At 38.0% G+C, this 24,262-nt stretch overlaps 1 protein-coding gene across 3 annotated transcripts in view; it reads left to right on the forward strand.

Annotated features, from left to right (window-relative positions):
• Nucleotides 1–24,262, forward strand: part of DENND6A (DENN domain containing 6A) — an 89,016-nt gene that overhangs the window by 1,121 nt on the left and 63,633 nt on the right. The window contains exon 1 of one of the 3 annotated variants that reach the window (XM_055344206.1): nt 14,682–15,502. The exons of the other annotated variants lie outside the window; for them this stretch is intronic. The gene's annotated coding sequence lies outside the window, so the exon portion shown is untranslated. Of the gene's footprint in view, nt 1–14,681; nt 15,503–24,262 lie in introns of those variants that run through there. 3 annotated transcript variants of the gene reach the window in all.

Here is a 24,262-nt window from a genome sequence, read left to right on the forward strand (position 1 = left end):
TAGTGACAATAAATATTTGATGCCTGAATGAAAATTACATACTGTAACTCATCACAGGATAAAGTAGGGATGGCACAAAGTGAGTCTGGAGAAAAGAATATGCATTCGATTATAAAGTATAGAGACCCTGTGTATTTGTGTACTTTGCTAGGACTCCACTAGTTCAGCAAATAGGTATTGAACTACTACTGTGTTCCAGGTTCTTTACTCTGGGAAATAAATAAATAAATAAATAAATAAATAAATAAATAAATAAAGCTATGTTGAAAAGTTTTAATATAAGAAGATGAAAAGTTTTCATTTCTGGTAACTTTTAGGCTTATGTAGAATAAAGTAATAAAGGCCCCTCCACAAATCCCTAATGAGTTCTGTGCACGAATTTATGTTATTTGTGCCTACTTTCATTTGTTCATGCCATAAATATTTAATTGGACGCCGACTGGAAAACAGCTACTTTGAAAAGCCCTACAACAGTGAAAAAAAACTGTGACTCCCTCAAGCTGCTCACAATTTAGGTGATGACATAGTAAAATACTTGCTGTCATAGTATATCAAGAGTAATGGGAGCATGGCAGAGTAGTTTGTTTTTTAAGTTTTAATTCCAGGATAGTTTACATACGGCGGTGTATTAGTTTCAGGTGTACAATATAGTGATTCAATAATTCTATGTGTTACTCAGTGCTTGTGAAGCTAAGTGTAGTCTTAATCCCTTTCACTTATTTCACCCATCCCCCACTCTCCTCCCTTTTGCGTAAAGACTACTGGTATTTACCCAGTAGTACAATTACTGGATTGTAGAATAATTCTATTTTAATTTTTTAAGGAATACCCGTTCTGTTTTCCATAATAGCTGCACCAGTTTGCATTCCTATCAATAGTGTACGAGAGTTCCTTTTTCTCCTCAGCCTCACCAACACTTGTTTCTTGTGTTTTTTGTTTAAGCCGTTTTGACAAGTGTGTGGTGTTATTTCATTGTGGTTTTGATTTGTATTTCCTTGATGGTGAGTGATGGTGAGCATCTTTCCATGTCTGTCGGCCATCTGTATGTCTTCTTTGTAGAAATGTTCATGTCTTCTGCCCATTTTTAAATTGGATTCTTTGTTTTTGTGCTGTTGAGTTGTGTAAATTCTTTATGTATTTTAAATACTAATATTCATTCAGTAGGTTGTCTTTTAGTTTTGTTGATTATATCCTTTGCTGTGCAGAAGCTTTTTATTTTGATGTGATCCCAATAGTTTATGCTTGCTTTTGTCTACCTTGCCTCAGGGGACATACCTGGAAAAATGTTGCTATGGCTGCTGTCACAGAAATTACCGCCTACTCTTTCTTCTAGGATTTTTATGGGTTCAGGTCTCACATGTAGGTCCTTAATCCATTTCAAGGTTTTGTTTTGTTTTGTTTTTATGGTGTAAGAGAGTGGTCTAATTTCATTCTTTTGCATGTGGCTGTCCAGTTTTCCCAACATCATTTGTTGAAGAGACTTTTTTCCCATTGCATATTCTCACTCCCTTTGTCAAAGATTAATTGACCATATAACATTGTGGAGGAGTTTAAACTGAGACTTGAAAAATGAGTAGGAGTAGGGCAGCTACTCTGGTAGTAGTGGGATAATGAAATTTTAGGCCAAGAATACATCATAAACAAAGACCTAGAAACTTGAGAGAACAGGACTTTATGGGAATTACAAGTGGGCCTCTATTACTGAAGCATAAGGGGAAGGAGTTGGTCAAGGAGAGGCACACAGAAGTGGGTTTCAATTGCTGAAGGACTTGAAGACAAACAACCAACTTCAGAACATTTTCATCTCTCTCCTAGGTCAAAGTAGATTAATGAAAATCAAGGTTTCAGAATCAGACCTTGTATCACCATTTACCAGCACTATAAACCGTAAATTATTTAGCTTCTCTAAGTATGTTTTCTTATTTGAAAAAAGTAGATAATGTCTCACAGAGTTGTGTAGGATTATGTAAGATTAAGTAAGATAATGCAAGACAAAATACCATCTTTCTTTGATGCCTAGAAAATAGTGGATATTCAAACAATATTATTTTTTTATTCTTACTAACAGTAAGAATTTCTCCAGCCTTTCACATACAGTAAGGAGCAAGTTGTATTATCCCAGTTTGTATATGGAGAAACTTGTTTATAAATGTAGAAATAAAAAGTATCTCCATATGTTAAGTTCTACTACAATATCTCTTAAAAATTAATGCTAAACAGAATAGGGGTTTTTTTCTGTGAGAAAAACTGGGATCGCTATAACCTGGAATGGTAAAAAAATCTTACAAAGCTATGCAGGATGCTAGAAATGCCAAAATGGCATTGAAGGCATTCTTCACCCACTGGTATTCGGCAGGCACAGAAAAGTCTTAAATTAAGAAATCTCATACATGAGATACTTTGAATTCTAAGCCATGTGGGTGTTCTGCTTTCTGATTCTGTATCCATACAATATTTTAATTAAACAAAAAAATATACCATGTTTTGGGGTGCCTGGCTGGCTCAGTCAGGAGAGCATGCGACTCGATCTCAGGGTTGTGAGTTCAAGCCCTATACTGGGCATGGAGCCTACATAAAATATATGTATATGTCACATCTTGAGAACTTTGGAATGGTAGTATTTTCCAATATTGTAGCTTTCTCTCCTTTTAAAAATTTTTATCTTTTTAGTTATGATCCATGCTAATTTTCAATCTTAGAAAAGCAAAGAGAGAATTGTAAAATCATTACCCTGGTACCATGAAAGATAGGCCATTATTAGCATTTCAGACCTCTAGGAGACAGCTCTGTAAACTCACTTAATATACAAGCCCCCCCCCCAAGTGATAATGACTTAATTAGACTTTAACCAATGACACATGATATAATGAATTATGGGAAATTTGCATAACTGGTTAAGCAGAGTATCTGGATTACAAATATGGGTAGGCAAACTAAAGAGGAGGCCTAGAGTAGTCAAAAATTAAAATTGAGAGTATGTAATACTTTTTATGGCATATAATGGCTTATTAAAACTAAAGTTTCTTCCTCTTTTCAATAAGGAATACTTTCCTCATTAGGGAGATGTTAATGAGTGGAAATACCCTGTCATTTCCCAGGTGCCCAGGGTGGAGTGGCCAGACATTCCAGAGGTACTGCTCATCTGTTTTTAGTTTCCTGGTTCTTCAGGAAATAGAAGAAAAGTAATTACCTAAAGACAAGTAAAGACATTTATTTTTCTTTTAATATTCTTTTCTGTGAATATAAATAGAGGAATTAGAATATTAATTCTCAAAAGGACCATGGACAACTTATCCAGCTCCTTAATTTTGCAGGCAAGGAACCTGCGGCTCAGAAAAGGGACTTTCATTGAATGTGTATTTACCATGTAATAAGGAATTTTTCTCATGACATCTTTGTGTGGTATTAATCCCATTTTATAAATAGGGGAAATGAGGCTCAAAAAGATTAAATGATCGTAAATCAGCATGCTAACTGTAAAGTACATGCTGGGGTTTTTTTCTTTTTAAAAATATCTTTACTGATTTTTTGGCTTGATATAACAATGCATATTCATTGCATATATTCAGATAAGCAAAGCAAGGAAAATAAAAGTCCTCTCTAGCTTCATCACAAATCCTCAGTCTGGAGCCAACTACTATTAACAGTTAACTATATCCTTCTAGATATTTTTCTAAGCCACACAACGCATGTTCCCCCCCCCTTTTTTTTTAGGGAGAGAGAGAGAGCAAGCGCAAGAGTGGGGGTAGAGAGGCAGAGGTAGAGGGAGGATCCCACACTGGACATGGAGACCCACGTGGGGCTCTGTCTCACTACCCTGAGACCATAACCTGAGCCAAAATTGACTTGGACACTTAACTCACTGAGCCACTCTGGTGCCCCTGGAACGCCCTTTTAAAAGTACCATCAGGCTCTGTGCTGGGGGTGGAGCCTGCTTAAGATTCTCTCTTTCCCTCTCATTCTGCCCATTAAAAGAAAGTACCATATAATTTACTAGAAATGGGAAAATCAGGGGTACTTGGGTGGCTCAGTAAGTTAAGCATCTGACTCGATTTTGGCTCAAGTCATGATCCTGAGGTCCTGGAATTGAGTTCCATCTCGGGCTCTGTACTCAGCGGGGAATCTGCTTGGGATTCTCTCTCTCCCTCTCCTTCTGCCCTCACCCCCCCCAACTCTTTATTTCTCTCTAGAATAAATAAAATATTTTTTTAAAAAAGAGAGAGAAATGGGAAATTCAACACTAGGAGCCTTATACCTAAAAGTGATACTTTAAATCAATAGCAAAATGCCTATAGGTAGTAGAAGGAAGGGAAGAAATTATGTTTATTTTGTCAATCTTGTGTAAGTCCACTTTTGATTACTTGAAGTGTTCTCTTGCTTTTTATTATCAATTTAAGAATGTTACTTGGGGAGGGGGGCACCTTGATGGCTCAGTTAGTTAAAGTGTCTGACTCTTGGTTTCGGCTCAGGTCATGATCTCAGAGTGGTGAGATCAAGCCCCACAATGGGCTCCACATTCTGTGTGGAATCTGCTTAAGACTCTCTCTCTCTCCCTCTGCCTCTGCCCCCACATGCATATGCTCTGTCTCTCTCTCTCTTTCTCTCTAACATAAATAAATATATCTTAAAAAAAAAAAAGAATGTTACTTGGAATGCAGTAAATGCATAAGAATAAAAGGCATGAGTCAGAATGCCACATAAGGCATTTTTTATGACTCTTTATTGGTATATTTGGGTTTGTTTTTAAATAGTTACCAATTAAAATATCGGAGATTGTTTATATGTGGTGTTTTTGTTCGTCTAGTGATTTTTTAAAAGATATTTTAAGTATATTCTTTATTCTGGGAAAACTATGACTTTTGAATCATTGTCTTCTAATATAATTATTTGCGTGTCTTTTTAATAGTTCCATCAGAGCTTTTGTTCCAGACAAGTGCATTGTCCCTACTGCTGTACAACACTGTCACAGATAATGGTCAACAGCATCTTACGAAATGGCTATAATTCAGGAAATTGATAGATTTCTCAGAGATCTTTGGTTTTAAGCAGCCCTAAGAACACTGTTGGAAATGGAGTGAAGATACCCGGAAGGAAGATGAGTCTAGAGTCCCTGCTTCTCCTCCACCCTCATTCCCACCAAGTATGCTCAAGGCTTGGTGGAAAGACCATTTGTGGAGTCTGCTGAGCTTTGCAAATGGCCAATTTCATGGGTGTGTGACCTAACACAGGGACTGTACTAAGAAGGACTCTGCTGTCTTGAAATTCATAATACTTTTTTTTTTAAACAAAGGGGGACCCCATTTTCATTTTGCTCTAAACCCTTCAAGTTATGGAGCTGGTCCTGCTTCCAGTCTCCTCTGTACGAGTCTAGCATGTTGACTAACACAACACATGAAATGCTGTCAGAGAAATTAGTGAAAAGGCATCCCTATAGAAATGAGACTTTTTTAGGTGAAACCAGACAGGTTCATCTCCCCATTTCCAAAGATCTAATTATATAACTCGGTATCAATGGCAAAGATGGTTGCAGAAGAAAACTTGCCTTGATTTTGTAGCTTATCTTCTCACTCTAGATTAGATTCTGGAGTTATTCTTGGTAATGATAATGAGAATAATATAGAATCAATATAGAATCTCTGCCCATTAAAATTTTACATTTTATTGTAATATTTTATTATAAAAAATTCAAATGTACAGGAAAATTCAAATAAAATTACAATGAACACACAAATATACCCACCCCTCCTTGATTCAAAGTCGTTACCATTTAGCCACATTTGCTTTATCTATTTATGTTTTCTGAACTTTTTGACAAGTTGCAGACACCAACATACTTTGCTCCGAAACAGATCAACATGCATTTCCTAATAACATTCTCCTAAATAATCACAACATTTGAAGTTGGAGTTTTTTTAAGTATCTTATTTTTAATGCAGAAAGCTTGGAAAACAGATAAGCACAAAGAAAAACCAGCCATGTTTCCAGTGCCCAGAGATAATCACCATAAGCAGTTTGGTGCTACCCAGAAAAATGGCATCATCTCTTACCCATTGCTTTGTCCACACAGAATGAAGCACCTTTACATTTTTCATCCTTAACAAGAACATTTTTCATGCTTTCTGTGGTAGGCAGTCTAATGTCCTTTCAAAAATATCCATGTCCTCAAAAAAAAAAAAATCCATGTCCTAATCCCCAGAATTTATGGCATAGGAGACTTTGCAAAAGGTATGATTAAGGGTACAGAACTTGAGCTGGGGAGATTATTCAGGATTATCTGGATAGATCTACTTTAAATCATATGAGTCCTTAAAAGTGGAAGAGGTAGGCAGAGAGTAGGTCAGAGAGATGTGACATGAGGACTTACCCTCTTGCTAGCTTTGAAAAGGGATGAAGGGGGCCATGAACTAAAGAATAAAGGAAGCCTCAAGACACTGGAAAAAGTCAAGGAAACTGATACTCTCCTAGAGCTTCCAGAAGGGAACTCAGTTCTGCCAACACTGCATGTTAGCCTAGTGAGACCCAGTTGGACTTCTGATCCACAGAATTTTAAGATAGTAAATTTGTGTTGTTTTAAGCCACTGAATGTGTGGTAATTCATTATACCAACGGTAAAATGAATACATCTCCCATCTGTATTTGCCTTTGAAATGGTAATCTTTTATTCTTTGGGATATTTTTGTCTGAGTGATTTTTCCTCTTCATTTGGCTTTGAAAATGATAATGATTAACGCAATGGAAAAATAAAGGCAGAATGCCTTGGTTTTGCTGTGAGAGGACAACTAGATCTCCTATGGTGTTTCTGACCAGGGTTGGGCTCATACATTTATAAATTAATGTGGTAGGGGAGGGATTGCTCTATAGTCCTTTTATGAAATTCATTTGGAGGGGCACTTGGCTGGCTCAGTTGGTAGAGCATGTGACTCTTGATCCCACACTTGTGAGTTTGAACCCCATGTTGGGTATAGAGTTTACTTAAAAAAAATTCACTTGGAATTATGGAAACTATTAGTTGAGGAAAAGTTTCCTCTTAATTTCTTTCATGGATCTTTGTACTTGCTTTTCACAGCACTTGTAACAATTTATAATGAGGTTCAAGTAGAACATCTTCATTACTGTTTGCTTTCTCTCTGGACTGTAAGCATTTTAAGAGAGGAGTCTGTCTGGTTTTATTTTCTCTTGTTTTTCCAGCACCTAACACAGTACCTGGCACTTATAGTAAGCACAAACACATTTGTTAAATGATTGGATCTTTGGCTATGAAAGTTCTGGTTCTTGAGTGGCTAATATAAAGCTAAACTGTTCTACATACTAGTATTTAAAATAATGTTAAATTATATATAATATTAACTCTTTTTGTAGGGAAAAAAAAGCTGTTTTCAACACGGGCTTGGGAACCTCTTTGCCAATGATTACGCTTTTTTTTTTTTAAGATTTTATTTATTTATTCATGAGAGACACAGAGAAAGAGAGAGAGGCAGTGACATAGGCAGAGGGTGAAGCAGGCTCAGTATAGGGAGCCTGATATGGGACTTGATCCCAGGACCCCAGAATCATGACCTGAGCCCAGCTGCGCAATGATTATGCTTTTATGGAGATTTCTTTCCTGGATACAGATTCAGACTGCACTGTCTGAATGTCATTCTGGAGACATTAATGTGTTCTTGTATATGTACGAGCTTCTTCTGAAAGCCCTCTCAGGAGGTCAGGAACAGATTGTCAGGAAAGACAGAGTCGTGTCTTCACTTCTGGCTGGCAGCTGGCCTTACAGTCCATCAGGCAGGGAGCCCACCCTGGGCTCTTGTGCTCAAGTCAGATTATGTTTCACCACACTAAACACCCAGATGGAGCAGTCAGGGCAGTGGAGTTAAAACTGCTGATGAACCTTGCTAGAGACTTTTCTAAAAGCCACAACTAACAGCAAGTTTGCTCTGTTTTCCCAGGAACAGTCACTTCTGGGGGTGTGAAAGTGGAGCATCATTAGTGAAACTGAACAGCAGTGTGATAAGCCTGAAAAGTACTTCCATGCTAAGCCTTAAGGAGGGAAGGGTGTACCCAGGCCCAACTTTTTTTATGCAACCTGTCACGGCTCTGTTTGGACAAGTGTTTCTGAAGGCAATAGTTTTTTTCTCTAGTCAGCTATTACTGGCTAGGCAAGCAACATCCCTGGTCAACCTAAACCTGTGGAAACTATTGGGAAGACAGAGGAGGATCTCAGAGAATGTAACTAAAGTCTGAAGAAGCAAATCTCAGGAAGGATGGGAAGCAAAGTTAATGAGCAACAAGAGCCAATAAGCAGCCTGTCTTTAGGAGGCCTCTTTAGCGCCAACTTCAAGAGAAATCAGCTCACCCTTTTTCAGTCCTTGAGTCCATATCTTTGAGATTCAAATGAACCAGAGACCACTGAGCCAGGTTGGGTTACATGTTCATTTCACTGCAGAAGGGTGGGGTAGTTTGAAGGACCATCCCACTAACTGTATCCAATAAAAGAGTGATGATTTTTCCAAAGCTGTTGTCATGAGAAGGGGAAGGATTTATGGGCATGCAAAAGTTCTAGATGTTCACTTACCAACTTACTCACTAAGTGTGCATTCAGGAAAATTAGTCTTCTTTGTGCCCTTTGGCAAAGAGGTTTTGCTGCCTATGGAATTGAGGCTAGTAACCTCCTATGTGACCTTAGACAAATCATAAATCCTCTCTGAGCTATAGTTTCCTCATTTATAAAATTTATTGAACAGTTTGGACCAAATGGTTCCTAATGACTTGTGGAATGGAAAGAGCCAGAATATAGGATGTCATCCCAGATGCTGACACTATGACCTTGGCTGACTCATTTGCCAATTCTGGGTTTCCTAAAGTAGACACCTTTAAGTTCCTTCCAGCTCTTAGATGGGAGTAGCCAGGTCAGTCTTTCCTCCCACAAAATCATTGGGATATCCTTGTGTATAGGAAACACACACTGAAGTATTAAAGGGTAAAGGAGTAATATGCATGCAATCTACTTTAAATCAGAAAAAAATATATATGTAAAAAGAGGAGAATGTGGGGATCCCTGGGTGGCGCAGCGGTTTGGCGCCTGCCTTTGGCCCAGGGCGCGATCCTGGAGACCTGGGATCGAATCCCATGTCAGGCTCCCAGAGCATGGAGCCTGCTTCTCCCTCTGCCTGTGTCTCTGCCTCTCTCTCTCTCTCTCTGTGTGTGACTATCATAAATAAATTTTTTAAAAAATTAAAAAAAAAAGGAGAATGTGGCCAAACTTTTTAAAAATAATGAATTTGAATAAGGTGGGCGTTCTTTGTGCTATTCTTGAAATTTTAACTGTAATTATTTCAAAATGAAGTTCAAAAAAAAGTCAATGGGAAGGGCAAAAGGGAATCTGCTCCTCCACTTGCCTGTCCAAAGGCCTTTTGATGAATTATATTTGTGACAAGTGAATATTTGTATGTCCATATTGCTAGATCCAAACTCTCTAGGGCAAGTTGGTAGTGCCAAGACATTGATTCTACAATGAGTTCTCACAGTTAGTGTTGACAAAGCTCCACTGTGGACCTAGAAGACACTGGGTAAGGCCTATCTATTCACTCCTCTTAGGGAGTCTGACTAAGTGGGTGGAGATTTCCTGTTGGCTTTTATGCTTTTCTTTGGTTTCAGCAGTTGTTTGGGGGAACATATTTCAGACACAGCATCTCTTTAATGCTTTGTTCTTTTAATACTCATCTAAAACCCAACAAATGTTTCTACCAAGTACTTATTAATTTGATTTGAAGCCAAATATTATTATCTTCACACAGTCATTTCTTTTTTCAGTTTTTTAATTTTAAGCAATCTCGTGGGACTTGAACTCATGATCAAGAGTCCCATGCTCTACCGACCGAGCCAGTCAGGCGCCCCCAATACAGTAATTTCTGATTCCAAAATGATTTCATTATCTAGAGGGGTATTCCTTGCAGGATTATGTTAGCAAAATGTTGGGAGCAAGCTAGTAGTCCATTAAATAGAGTACCGGTTAAATACATTCATGGGATGAAAAATTGGGTTGACGGTAAAAAAGAATGAAGCAGCTCCCTAAGATGGCTATGGAACAATCTTCAAGTTAAAAATAAATGAAGCAATTCTATATGAATGAATATGGAACAATCCCCAAGGTATAATTTTAAAAGCAACATGTAAAATCATGTGTGAGTATAATACTATTGTATTAAAAACCTGCTTGAATGAGTAAGCGATGAATAGACAATTTTTTGCCTGCTCAACATATTCCTGTATACACATATCCAGAGCATTTTCTGGGAAGATATACAGGAAATTAGTAACAGTGGTAATCTCTGAAGAGAAGTGCAATCAGTAAAGGTATGTAACTGGGGAATAAGGATGGGAGAGAGATTTGCTTTTCACTTAATATCTTTTGAGTTTTGTACCAAATTTAATGTAGGAGTCATTGCTCCTTTAAGAATAAATCCTTAGAGCCCATTCTTATCATATAGGCTTACGTGAAGATAAATCACTGTACCCAAGGAATTTGTGCTATTAGGGTATGAGTATTCTGAATACTGAGTTCATGGCTTCTCATCTTTTTGCTCCTACGAAAGCTAGCCTTATCTTTGCATGTAGAAGTCACTTAATCTTTTTATTTTTTATTTTTTAATTCTAATATTTATTTATGATAGATATATATATATAGAGAGAGAGAGCAGAGACACAGGCAGAGGGAGAAGCAGGCTCTATGCCGGGAGCCCGATGCAGGACTTGATCCCGGGACTCTAGGATCGCGCCCTGGGCCAAAGACAGGCGCCAAACCGCTGAGCCACCCAGGGATCCCCTCTTTTTATTTTTTTAAATTTATTTATTTATTTTTTAGTAATCTCTACACCCAACGTGGGTCTTGAATTATGACCCCAAGATCAAGAGGTACATGCTCCTCTGACTGAGCCAACAAGGTATCCCAATAATCTTTTTATTGAATAGAGTTCAACTCCACTGATTTGCAGTGCACATATAGGGGAACTTCTGTATACATTCTTACTTGCTGGTTTAAATCTTAGCCTTTCATGTATTTTCCTCTCTATCCTAAAGGAAAAATAATAAAGTATTCATTTTGTGTTCTTAAGAATTTTAAGATTTGCCAGTCAGGGGATATAAATTTCTGCCTCCTTTCTGAAAGGCATTTTGGTATCATAAACCAGCATGTAAAACATGTTCAGGTTGCAACTTATCCTAAAGAAATAATTACACAGTTCAGAAAAGGATGTATGCACAAGGATGTTTGCTGCAATATTGCTGATAGTATTGAAAATTTGGAAACAATCTTAAATATTCATGGGTAGATAAGTGGTTGTTTAAAGAATGGTATATCCATCTAGCATGCCCATTAAAAATGATGATTCCACTATATATCTCTTGATGAGGAAAGATATCTATAGCATATTGTCAGGTGATAGAAACAGACTGTACACATCTATGATCCCATTTTATCAAATTTCAACACAGACCACTTCACTATGTTTATATATAATTGGATACCTGGGAGAAATTCTATCAAAATACTAAAAATGCTTATCCCTCTATGATGAGTGATTTTTAATATTTTCTATTTTTTCATATTATTTTCTCTCTGTATTTTTCATATTATTTACATTGTATCACTTTTACCAAAAACTGAAACTATTAAAAACAAAAAGCACTCAAGTGATTTCCCTAGTTTTACTCTTTGATTCAATAAATATTTTTTGAATACATCAGAGTATCCTAGACTTATCTTTCCTATTTTACAGTCTGCAGAATTTTCTATGTACCCATGCGAGAAGATATTGAAGTTAAGTTGTTCCTAAACTTAGCTTAAAGTTTTAAAAACTTAAGCATCAGGAAAAAAAATCAGAATAATAGTTGTCTCTGAGAGAGGTTGGGATGGAGATATTGATCAGGAAGGGATATGAAGGAACATGTTAGGGTGATGGTATGTTTTGGAGGTTTGGGTTACAGAAGTGTATGCATTTGTCAAAACTCAGCAAATTCACTCTTAGATTTGTGCATTCCTACTAAAATTGAGGGGAAAAAAGATTTGTGCATTCCTCTGTATCAATTTTATAACAAAAGAAAAAATAGTAAATTATATTTCAGTTAGTGATACTGATGCCTGGGATTTACTTTGAAATGCATCAAAAATAAGACAGATTAGATGGTTTAAAGAATGGATAGATGGATAGATACTTGATAAAGCAACTATAATAAAACATAAGTGTGGAATCTAGATGGGATGTATACATGTGTTTATAATAAAAATTCTTATAATTTTGCTGTTTGAAAGTTTTTCATAATTAAATGTTGAGTTTTCTCAACATCAAATGTAAGCATTTGCATTACATCTCTTGCATCAAATGTAAGCAACCAATTATCTATTAATATACTGAATAGGTGCATATTTTATCCTTGTAAAGTACATTCAGCAAATTGAATTCTGGAAGTTGCTCCCAAGAAAAACTCAACCTTTTTGGATAGATAAGCTATATAAATACATATATGTACATAAGACATAATTAGTGACAGGGCTATCTTCATGAGTGCGTTGACTGTACAGTCACCCAGGGCCCCACACTGAGTTCAATGCTGTGCTATTGCTATATTGAAATTCTTAACAATTTTTTAATATGGGACCCTGCATTTTTTCCTTTTTTTTTTTTAAGATTTTAAAATTTATTTTAGAGAGGGAGAGCAAGCATGGAGGGGAAGGAGCAGAGGGAGAGGGAGAGAGGAAGTCAGTCACACTCCACACTGACCACAGAGCCCAATGCAGGGCTTGATCTCACGAACCTGAGATTATGACCTGAGCCAAAATCAAAAGTCAGAGATCTGGGCAGCTCTGGTGGCCCAGCGGTTTAGCACGGCCTTCAGCCCAGGGTGTGATACTGGAGACCTGGCATTGAGTCCCACGTCAGGCTCCCTGCATGGAGCCTGCTTCTCCCTCTGCCTGTGTCTCTGCCTCTCTCTCCCTCTCTGTGTCTGTCATGAATAAATAAATAAAATATTTTTAAAAAAAGGTCAGAGATCTAACTGACTACACCATCCAGGTGCCCCAGGCTCAACATTTTCATTTGCAATGATCCCTGCAAATTATGTAGCCAATCTTGACTAATGAATAATAATATCACTAACACATATTATCTTCTCCCTATTTCATGCATTATGTTAATCACATTCATTATCTCATTGAATCCTCAAAAAAAGGACTAAAGAAGTAGGTACTATTAATGTCCCCATTTTACAGATAAACATACTGAGGCTCAAAGAAATTAAGTTATTTTCTCAAGCTCACAGATTTATTGTACCCTCAGTATACATAGTCATGCAGTACATATGGTAGATATTCAATAAATATTTATTGGGTAAATAATAACAATAATGGTTTCCATTTATCGAGCCTAGAATGTTCTTACTGAAACCTGAGATGATCTTCCCTAATCCACACTCCCTTCCTTTGGCCTTAGTACCTCAAGGCCCCATTCCCTGACACCTTAATTTAGGTCAGGTCTCCTTTTATGATACCCTAGGCTTCTTCTTTATAGCATTCATCACATATGTAATTAGGTAGTTCTTTGTTTAATGCCTGTCTTTCCTTCTGGACTGGAATCTAAGTGAAGACAGTGGCACACTGTTATCTGTTCACCACTCTATTCACAACACACAGCGCTATACCTGGAGCACAGCCTGTCTGCCTGCCAAATTTTGATTATATACTTTCTTTTTTTTATTGATTATATATATTCTCATTTAAACTTCAATCTTGTGAGGTATAGATTTTTATCATCATTTTACAGATGAAGAAAGCAAGGCTCAGAGAAGTCTGAGTTACCCCACCATCGGGGAAGCATCACTGTGATATGGTCCTACATTTGCCTTACTCCAAAATCTCTCATCATTTCACTGAAGCCCACTGTTTCCACATCACAATCTGCTTGACATTATTTTCTGTTTCTAGGCACCACTTATTCCTTTAGTATCTCTTTCAACTCCTATTTTTGTTGTCTGACCCCGGGTTCTCTAATGAAGAGGAGGCATGCTTTCCAAGAAGTAATTACAGCAGGTGACATAACCAGGCTATCTGTAGCCAGGGTTTTATTTTTTAACCTTGATGAGTGAAACAGCTGGAAATGCTACCCTTTAAAAGCAAAAGATCCAGTTTCCTTTGGTACTAACTCTTTCTTCATTCTGGGAAACGCCTTGATGTGATTTCTTGGGCTATGTAATGTAAAGCAATCACCCATGTCTAGTTCTTGGGGAAGGCCCAAAATAATTAAGATAAAGCAAATGTAGATGCTTTGAGCTGTTAATAAGACATCTCTTAGTAGTTCTCTGCCACTACAAATTATAATTTCTGTAAGTGTGAATTTAGACTCTCCTATGCTTATTCATGACTGAGTGTATTTGCAGAGTTGAGAGAACCGTTCTTTGAGCAATGGTTTGTGAGAGTCACGGAAGTGAGATGAAAAGGAACACTGGGAGAAGTCAGGCTTATTTCCTTTAGCCAATGCTAGAGGAGAGGCTGTGAACAAAAAATAAAGAGTGCTTGGCCCAGGATGCCATGGTGTGGATTGTTGAGTTCCACCTGTGGTGTTATTTAAAGACTGAAAATTCAGGACCTTAGGAATTGGACTGATGACAGATTATGTTATCCTTTGTCTTTTGTAGGACACAGGGCAAAACAACATCATCTGGCAGTGATAGAGTTTCCAGAGAACCTAGGTTTGTGCTATTTGAGGGTAAGTTCAGACAGTGGATCTCTCAGAGTTACCCCTTGCTCTATTACATTTCTTTTCAAGTATTTACTAAGCCTTTGGAAAAGACTTAACATCACAGCCTGCTGTTAGTTGTACCCTTGAGCTTGCTCCACTTTCTCTGAGGAATATCAAGCATTCCACAAAGTCACTGCTAGAAGCAATGGTGAAAGTCATCTGTGCAAGACAGTGGTGCCCAATGGGGCTGCATCCTCATAGGAGTGAGAGATGGCAGGGCTATAGCAGGTCCAGAAAGTCGGGGCATCAGAACAGAAGGGATTAACCCTAAGAACACAAGAACTACCTCAGAAATGCAGAAGAACAAGTTTCTGAAGGCTTATGCCATCATAATTTGAACACTAAAATTATGTATGATATTTTGTCATCACTGGCTAGTGAAATAGGATGTATATTCACAACTCTGTACACCTTAGCCAGTCTCCAGGATGGCTCCCAATGATTCTCATTTTGTTGTATTCATGTCCTTCTATAGTCTTCTCTCACAGTGAATCAGAGCTAGTCTATGTGAACAATAGACTATAGCAGAGGTTATAGTGGGTGACTTCAAAAAGTAGGTTGTAAAGGACTTATAACTTCTGCTCTGGTCTCTTGGATTGGCTGCTTTGGGAGAGGCCAGCAGTCATCATATGAAGATTCTTACGCAGCTCTGTGGAGAGGCCCCCAAGAGGAGAAACTGAGGCCTCCACCAACATTGCCAGCACCAACTTGCCAGCCATGTGAGTAAGAAATTACAAGTGGGTCGTCAAGCCCCATTCAAGTCCTTAGGTGACTGCAGCCTCAGTTGACATCTGACTGAACTTCATGAGAAACCCCTAGCCAGAGCTTCCCAGCCAAGTGACTCCCACATTCCTGACCCATAAAAACTATAAGATAATAAACGTGTATTATTATTTTAAGCTACTAAGTTTTGGAATAATTTATTAGGCAGCAATAAATAAAACACTATACTATAGATTCTATAGAATAAATGTCTACATGAAACTCTGCTTAAATAGGTCAGAAAAGTCTTCAGAAAAAGGAACATGAGTTGAGCCTTCAAGCACAAGTAGGAGCTTGCAGGTGGATGTAAGATAAAGGGGAGTCATGTAAGGCTGAAGGAACAGCTTGACCACAGGGCCAGAAGTAAGAGGGCATAACTTGTTTGAAAAACAACAATCAGTTCAGCATGACTGGGGTGCAGTATGTTTAAAGAATGAGATAGAAAAAGATTAGAAGAGTAGACAGGAACCAGTTCAGAAAGAACCTTATATACTATGCCCAGGTGTCTGTCTTTTTTTTTTTTTTTTTTTTTAAGATTTTATTTATTTAGGACAACTGGGTGGCTCAGTGGTTGAGTGTCTGCCTTTGGCTCAGGCTGTGATCCTGGGGTTCCGGGATCGAGTTCCACATCAGGCTCCCAACTCAAGGAGCCTGCTTCTCCTTCTGCCTGTGTCTCTGCTCCTCATTCTGTGTCTCTCATGAATAAAAAATAAATAAATAAAATCTTTTTAAAAATTTTTATTTATTCATTTGAGACAGAGAGAGAGAGAGAGCATGAGCAGGGCAAGAGGCACAGGCAGAGGTAAATACAGACTCCCTACTGAACAGAGAGCCCAAGGTGGGGCTGGATCCCAGGACTTGGTGATCATGACCTGAGCTGAAGGCAGATGCCCCCAACTAATTCAGTCACTCAGGTGCCCCGGTGTCTGTCCTTTTATCCTGATGGCAATGAAAAGTCATTGAAGAATTTTTTTAGCAGGCAACTGACATGATCACTTTTAAATTTACAATTTTTTTAAGATTTTATTTATTTATTCATGAGAGAGAGAAAGAGGCAGAGACACAGGCAGAGGGAGAAGCAGGCTCCATGCAGGGAGCCTGATGTGGGACTCGATCCCGGGACTCAAGGATCACCCCCTGAGCAAAAGGCAGACACTCAACCACTGAGCCACCCAGGTGTCCCTAAATTTACAATTATAAATTGTACATTCTAGAGTCATGGCCAAATAGAAGGTGAATTAGAAGCAGAGAGGCCATTTAAAAAACGACTGCAAGTCCAGGTGCTAAGTTATTAGTGCTTGAAGTAAGCCCTTAGCATTGTGAACAAAGAAGGGGAGAATTGATGAGGGAGCTTTAAGGAGGTATAATTTTTAGAATGTGAATTATGAGGAAAGATGTGGAAGCTAGGAGGAGCAAGTTTTGAGCCAGTGAGTTTCAGTGGTCTGTGGTCCAGGTAAGTATGTACAGTGGGCCACTGGAAACACTGATCTGGCATGGAACCCAAAAAAATGCGAGGTCAGGCTGAAGACAAACACTTAAATTTTGAAGGCCTTTTCATGCAAACATCTCTTAATTAAAAAATAAGCCCATGGGTGAATAAAATCTCAATAAAATTTAGAGTTTTGAGTTTATCTTTCACCGATAGCAAAGCCGTTTAGAAATGGGATTTACAGTAAGAACCTGGGATGAGATTGAAGGAAGAGAGTTAGAACCAGGTAGTAAGAATTAACTCAAAGAACGTTATTTTTTTTTTTAAAGTAAACTCTTCACCCAATGTGGGACTCAGACTCACAACCCTGAGATCAAGAGTTGCATGCTCTACTAGCTAAGCCAGCCAGCCACCCCTTGAAGACCATTTTTTGGTATCTTCCAGTTTTGCTGGGAATTCGACCATCAGCAGAACCTGGTGACTAATTTGATATAGAGATTGAAGGATAGGGCAGAGACTAAATAACTATTATTCCCCCTTCCAAATAAGTTTCCTTTTTATTTAGATTTACTTGTTTCATTACCTCTAATATCTTATGGTCTATGCCCCATCTATATCACTGTTCTAAATTTTTTTCAAATATAATTCTATTTCTGTTTACTTTGCCTATTTTCCAGTAAATCTGTATCAGTTTCATGATTTTCTACTTTCTGTTTTTCCTTTTTCCTCTTCCTGCTTTTTGTGAACAAAAGAAAATAAAATATCTCCCTTTGTTGAATATATAACAAGTGTGGCTTGATTTTCTTTATTCAGTATTTTCCAGGTCTCAATTTCATTGTCAATAGTCTTCTAGTTCTTTGAAATTGTTTTTCAACTAATATAGTGATTTTCATCTTTAATTATGGTCTTGAACCTAATACTCTAAGAGTTGGAATTCAACCAATTCACCTAGTTTGACCTGATCTACTTATCCAAGAACCATGTTATTTAGAAATATGCAGATAAATGCAGTGTCCATATCCTTAGCATTATAGAAAAAGTAACCTTCAGATCAAATAGTCTTGTAATCAGGTTAAAAACAATTATTGTAAAAAAATGTGATAAAATCCCAGACTTTGAACAGTATTTTTTTCTTTGGTTGTTTCATAAATATTTTTGCCTCTGTAAAAAATTTAATATCAGTGGAATTCATGTCATCTTATTGGTGGAAATAACTGTGGTTTTTAAAAACTAAACACTTAATTTTTGTTAGCAAGGAAGCCCAGGGAAAGTAATGTTAAAAATGAGTAAATGGAGCTGAGTGTTTTTACCAAAGTGCTTAGTGGTTAGCATGAAGAGATACCACTTAACGTACCTCACTCTTCAACATTTAATTGATAAAAATGGAGGCTTAATAAAGATTTTTCAAGTAACAAAATGTCTAATTAATATTTTAAACTTAGCTTTAGATAAAATTTTTACAGCATAATTAAAGGTACAATTACAGAATTCTAATAGATTTTTTCTAAGATGAAAACATTTTTCCTGATTACATAATTGAGACATGCTCATTTTAAAAAGTTCAGTTAATCTAGAAAAACAGGAAATAAGTTAAATTACATAAACCTCACTAGCCACAGATAAGCATTATTAACATTTTGTGAATTTGCTTCCAACTGTCTCTTCATATATTTATTTGTGTATGCGTACGTGTGCACATGGTTTGACTTGCATAGGATCATACTCTACATTCTGTTCTGTAAACTGATCCTTTCATTCTGTAGCACATTGTGGACACCTTTCCACATCTATAAATATAGATCTGTTCCAGCTTTCTAAATAGATACATAGAATTATACTCTATATAAATACCTTAATTATATCAGCTCTTCCCATGCTGTTGAACATTGTTTGTTCCCAAGGTTTTCCCTTAATTAGCAATGCCATAATGAACATCCCCATCATATTTCTTTATTTCCCTTCTCCTTCAAATAAAATATGGCTAGAATCCCCACTCATCAAGGTGGGAAAGATTTATTTCTGGGATTCTTTTCCCCATTGCAGTGAACTATACAAGACCTCTGGGGTTTGAGTGGTCCTGGGACACTGAATTGGGGTTATACTATTAATTCTCCTTTGTCTGGAGAGAGACAACTCTCCCCAGAGGTCTTTTACACTTCGGGCAGAAAGCAGCCCAGTACTTAGGGTATTAGTGCTTTGTAAACTGTTTCCAAGACATCCTGCAGCCATCCCAACCTGAGTACTGTCCTTTTCTGGATGCTCTGGGAGATGTAGACACTTGGAAATCCTAAAAATCCCATAACCCCTTCCTAGATTCAGTGCTGTCTTTACATAGGAAGGCTATTTCCTAGAGGGAAAAGGAACTACCACTCGGTATTTCCAGATAAACCTGTAACGACAACTAGACAGTTGACTTTGAAGGAATTACTGAATCTCCTTAAACCTCAAATGCTTTATCTATAAGATAGCAACAAATAGCAACTCCATCCCACCAATTGTAGAGGCCAAAACACTTAGCTATCTTTAGCTCCTCTCATTCTTTCACTGCCACCTAAATTTTGCCTCTTGAACCTTCTAAGTTGATTCAGGATCTGACCACTACTCCCTACCTCTGTCATGTCTCACCTGGATTTTTGCAGTAGGCTCCTCACAGATCTCCCTGATTCTGCCCTTGTTCCCCTGTGATCAATTTTGAAGGCAGTAGCCCCCAACTCTTTGAAAAAGGACTATGGCTTTCCATCTAACTTAAGGGAAAAGGCAAAACTCTTAAATTAATCTATAAAGCCCTCCTGTAGGATTTAGCCCCACCTCCCCACAACTCCAACCATCATCTTCTTTAGTCATGCTCTCCTTGCCAAAACACGTCAAGCAGTCCTTTTGCATTTGCTTTTTTCTCTGCCTCCAGTTATCCTCAAGGGTAGCAGTTGTCTTTATTCAAGCGTTTGCACAAACTCTTCCCTTTACCGGTATCCCCATACTCTGCTTCATTTTTTTTTCCACAGCACTTACCACTGACATATTGCATGATAGTATTGGTCCCTTAAATCGCAATGTAAACCTGTTGAAGGAAGGGAGTTGTCTGTTTAGTTTTTGGTGCCTAGAGTAGTGCCTGGCATACCTTAGGAGCACAATAAATATTGCTGAATGAATGAATGAATGGGCAATCATCATGATCATTACCTTTCAGAGTCAGAGTAGGAATTCATTCTGATACTTAGTGCCTACCAAAAGTAAAGACTGAGTAAATATAGATTGTTGATACGTCATCATCCTCATTATGTTTAAACTAGGCTTTGAAGAATAGATTAGAAAAAAAAGACATTCCAGCAAAGAACTGACTAGATAAGAAGTACTCCAGAGGTAAGTGCGACCTGCAATAAATATTCATGAGAATACTGGATATTGGTGAGAGATAGGGCTGGAAACACAGGGTTGGGGCAGATTGTGGAAGACATTGAACTCAAAGCTCAGAAACCTAGGTTTGTCCCTAACTGTGGGGAGCCATCCAAGGTTTTCAACAAAGAAAGATGTAAGATATTGGTTTATGAAACTTCTGTGGTGATGATTAGTTATCCTGCATTGCAAAATGGCATTTTCTAGTTTGTGGGAGGAGGTTTTGTTAATCAGAGAGAACAGTGAGTTTCTTTAAAGAAACTCAGCTGAATTTTTGCTATGTATAGGCTGATAAGACCTGGCCTGCAACCCTATCTAAGACCACCCTCTTTTCATGTATACATAAAACATGCTTCATGTGGGGCGGGGAAGAGCCTTGGTGATTCACTCTTAGCCAGTCTAAATTGCCAGCTACCTCCCTTTTCATGATTCTAATTTGTTTATCCTTTGGATTAAGTTTTCTTCAGATCTTGGCTGTGTTTCATGTCTTACTTTTCCACTTTACATGCAATTTCTTATCGTGTCTCTCTCCATTACACAACCTTACTTTCAGTTAAAATCTTGCCAAAGGGCAGTCCTGGGACCATCGGTATTGGCATTACCTGGGAGCTTGTGAGAAATACAGAATCCTCAGGATCCACCCAGCCCCCACTGAATTAGAATCTACACTTTAACAAGATCCTTGATGATTTGTGTGCATATTAAAGTTTAAGAATCACTACCCTTTTTAAAAAAGATTTTATTTATTTATTCATGAGACACACACACACACATACACACACAGAGAGAGAGAGAGAGAGAGAGAGAGAGAGGCAAAGACACAGGCAGAGGGAGAAGCAGGCTCCATGCAGGGAACCTGATGTGGGACTCGATCCCAGGTCTCCAGGATCACACCGTGGGCTGAAGGCAGCATTAAACCGCTGAGCCACTGGGCTGCCCAAGAAGCACTACCCTTAAGCATTCCTTGACACCAGTGTCTCTCAGGAGCTCCTCATCACCTTATATAAACATACAGGGTGTTTGTTTTCTAAACAAACTTTCTGGATGAGTCTCCCTAGCACCCTCTCAAACTAGAGAGCTTTCCACACTTTACTTCTGTATAGAAAATCTGAATTATCAACTGCTCTGAATGTGCAGTGTTTTTCAAGGTAGAATCCTCAGACCACCTACATTTGAATAACCTAGAGGGTTTGTTAAAAATGCAGATTCCTGCCCCCATCTTATATCTGTTAAATCTGACTCTTTAGCCGGAGAGCAAATCACTTTTTCTACTAACATCTGATACATAATAATCAGAGAATTCCCTGTGGCAGGAACAAATGCAGTTTCTGTCTATACTAACTCCCCCTTCTGCATGCTGAATTCTCTTTCCAGCTCTGATCCCACTTTCTCATCCGGTCCTGCAGTGGGTTATTGGAAATGCAGTATTAACCCCATTATTATTGCTGTTTTGTAAGAGATTTCACATAAATCTGATACCTGTCTTTCAAAAGTATGCAGTAGCATTCCGGAATTTCATTTTTATTGGTTACCAGTTACTAAAAGATGTTCCTATCAAAGAACTTAATGTCTTATTTCTCTGCTCTTTGGTATTTTCTATTCTTTATAGTCTTTTTTTATGTAATAAAAAAAGAATGCTTTTCTTATGTCTGATGCTTTAAGTCACTGTGTTCCTCTTCACCAGTATCTTATATCAGGACAGCTGGTTTCATAGTCAATCCTGTCGGAAAAGTGCCTGGGAAAAGCAAAGGGGGAATGGCAGATATATTACTCACCACTTAGTGATATTGTATACCTCAACACTATACCATTCTCCAGGCCCTGGGAGCTAAGAGGCAGACAAGTGCTGAAGCAGACACCTGGTGCTTGCAGTTTGCTGGTCTATCTCCTTATCCCTACAGACCATATAAAGGCCCCTACCAGTCCATGAAGGTCAAATAAAGTGGGTGAAAGAATGGTAGCACTAGTTGCATAACTATTATGAAATTAAATTACAGTTTTTTTATTTTTATTTTTTTAATTACACAGTTTGAATCTACTTTAATAGATATTAAATGTTAAATTAATTAAAATGACATCTCTTACAAATTAAATTTGAATGAAGACTGAATCTTAATGAAGAGGGACCTGGGTAGAGAGAGAGAAAGAGAGAATAATTTGTATTCCATACTTCTGTATCCATGCCCAACAGTGTTGTTTTATATTTAAAAAATCCTTCTTTCAAAAAATCAGAAAATCAAAAAGTCTCTTTTCTCTCTCAAAAGGATTCAAGACTTCAAGGGCATTCCTTAATGAGTCCATCTTTATGTAATCTTTTCTGAACCCTCAGCAAACCTCATTCTCTTAGAGCCCCTATAATGCTTTCTCTTCTTGTTTTCTAGTTCTCTTATTATTTTTTTAAGACTTATTTATTTATTCAAGAGCATGAGAGTGCCTGCATGTGTTGGGGAAGAGGCAGAGAGAGAATCTTCAAGCAGACTCCCTGCTAAGTGTGGGGCCTGACACCAGGTTCAATCTCACAACCCATGAGATCATAACCTGAGTAGAAACCAAGAGTCATTTGCCCAACAAGTTGAGCCACCCAGACACCTCTCCCTTATTCTTTCTCGATTCATGGTCATATCTGGGTGTCTTCTTCTGGGTTGTATTTCCTTGGCCAGTTATAAATTCCCTTAGGCAGAAACTGAATTTTCCTCTTTGTACATACCAACAAGTATTTATTGTTCTCTATGCTCAGCAAAGTAAGGCACACAAAAACATAAATTATAAACAGAGTTTAGCCTGAAAGAAAAATATTGCCTACACATATCTGTAGCAATTACTCTAAGAGAGTATATAAGCATACAACTACTACAGATGTGAGTTTTGATTCCATACGGTTATGTCCAGGGAGGTGCAAAACCACTGAAAAGGAGTATGGATGCCTTAACACTATGTAATTTAGCCTTGGGATTGACAGTAAAAATCCCAATGGTCTAGAAAGAGCAGATGACCTCAGTAGAGCTGCTTATATTCAAATGGAAAATGAGGGCAGTGAGTATCTCCAAGCTATCTCCAAGCTATCATGATGAACCAAGGCCAAAGCTATTGGTTCAATTTTTCTGAATTCCATAATTTCCAGGATTTATGTATGTTCAGATGGGGAGAAGCACCTGATGATTGGTCATTAATATTAGGCAGGTGAAGCCAGTGCCAAATTTAATTTGATTCAAAAAAGTAAAAAGGGGTGAAATTTCTGCATGTCATGAAGCAGCTCATATGGTTACATGAATTATGGTGGTCATAATTGTTTTTGCCTCTCAGTGTCCCTTTATCCGATAATCCTATCTTAATTTTCCTTTAGAAACTCCCCTTATGGGATCCCTGGGTGGCGCAGCGTTTTGGCGCCTGTCTTTGGCCCGGGGCGCGATCCTGGAGACCCGGGATCGAATCCCACATCGGGCTCCCGGTGCATGGAGCCTGCTTCTCCTTCTGCCTGTGTCTCTGCCTCTCTCTCTCTCTCTCTGTGACTATCATAAGTAAATAAAAAAATTAAAAAAAAATTCTATTAGAAACTCCCCTTATTTCATTCTGAATCCACTTGATTCAGATAGGGCTCTACTCCCAGTCCTGGGAATGGAGCATGTGACCCAGATCTGACCAACAGTCACCCAGAATTCTATTTACCACAGTGTTGGTCCTGAGATGGGTATGAACAACTCAAAATAGAAAAGGTGAATTTTAAGAGTTGCTTGAAATTTTCCAGAAGAAATGCTATTTTCCCATTGAGCTCAAGCCTGGGACGATGTGAAGTTGGAGGTTTGAGATGTGTTGGGGGAGGAGGAGGAAAATCACATAGATAAAGCTCAAGAATAAAACCAACTTAATGGGAAGTAGAACCCCAAAATGGAGAGCA

The sequence above is a fragment of the Nyctereutes procyonoides genome, unplaced genomic scaffold (genome assembly GCF_905146905.1).
Source record: "Nyctereutes procyonoides isolate TBG_1078 unplaced genomic scaffold, NYPRO_anot_genome, whole genome shotgun sequence".
Classification (NCBI taxonomy): domain Eukaryota; kingdom Metazoa; phylum Chordata; class Mammalia; order Carnivora; family Canidae; genus Nyctereutes; species Nyctereutes procyonoides.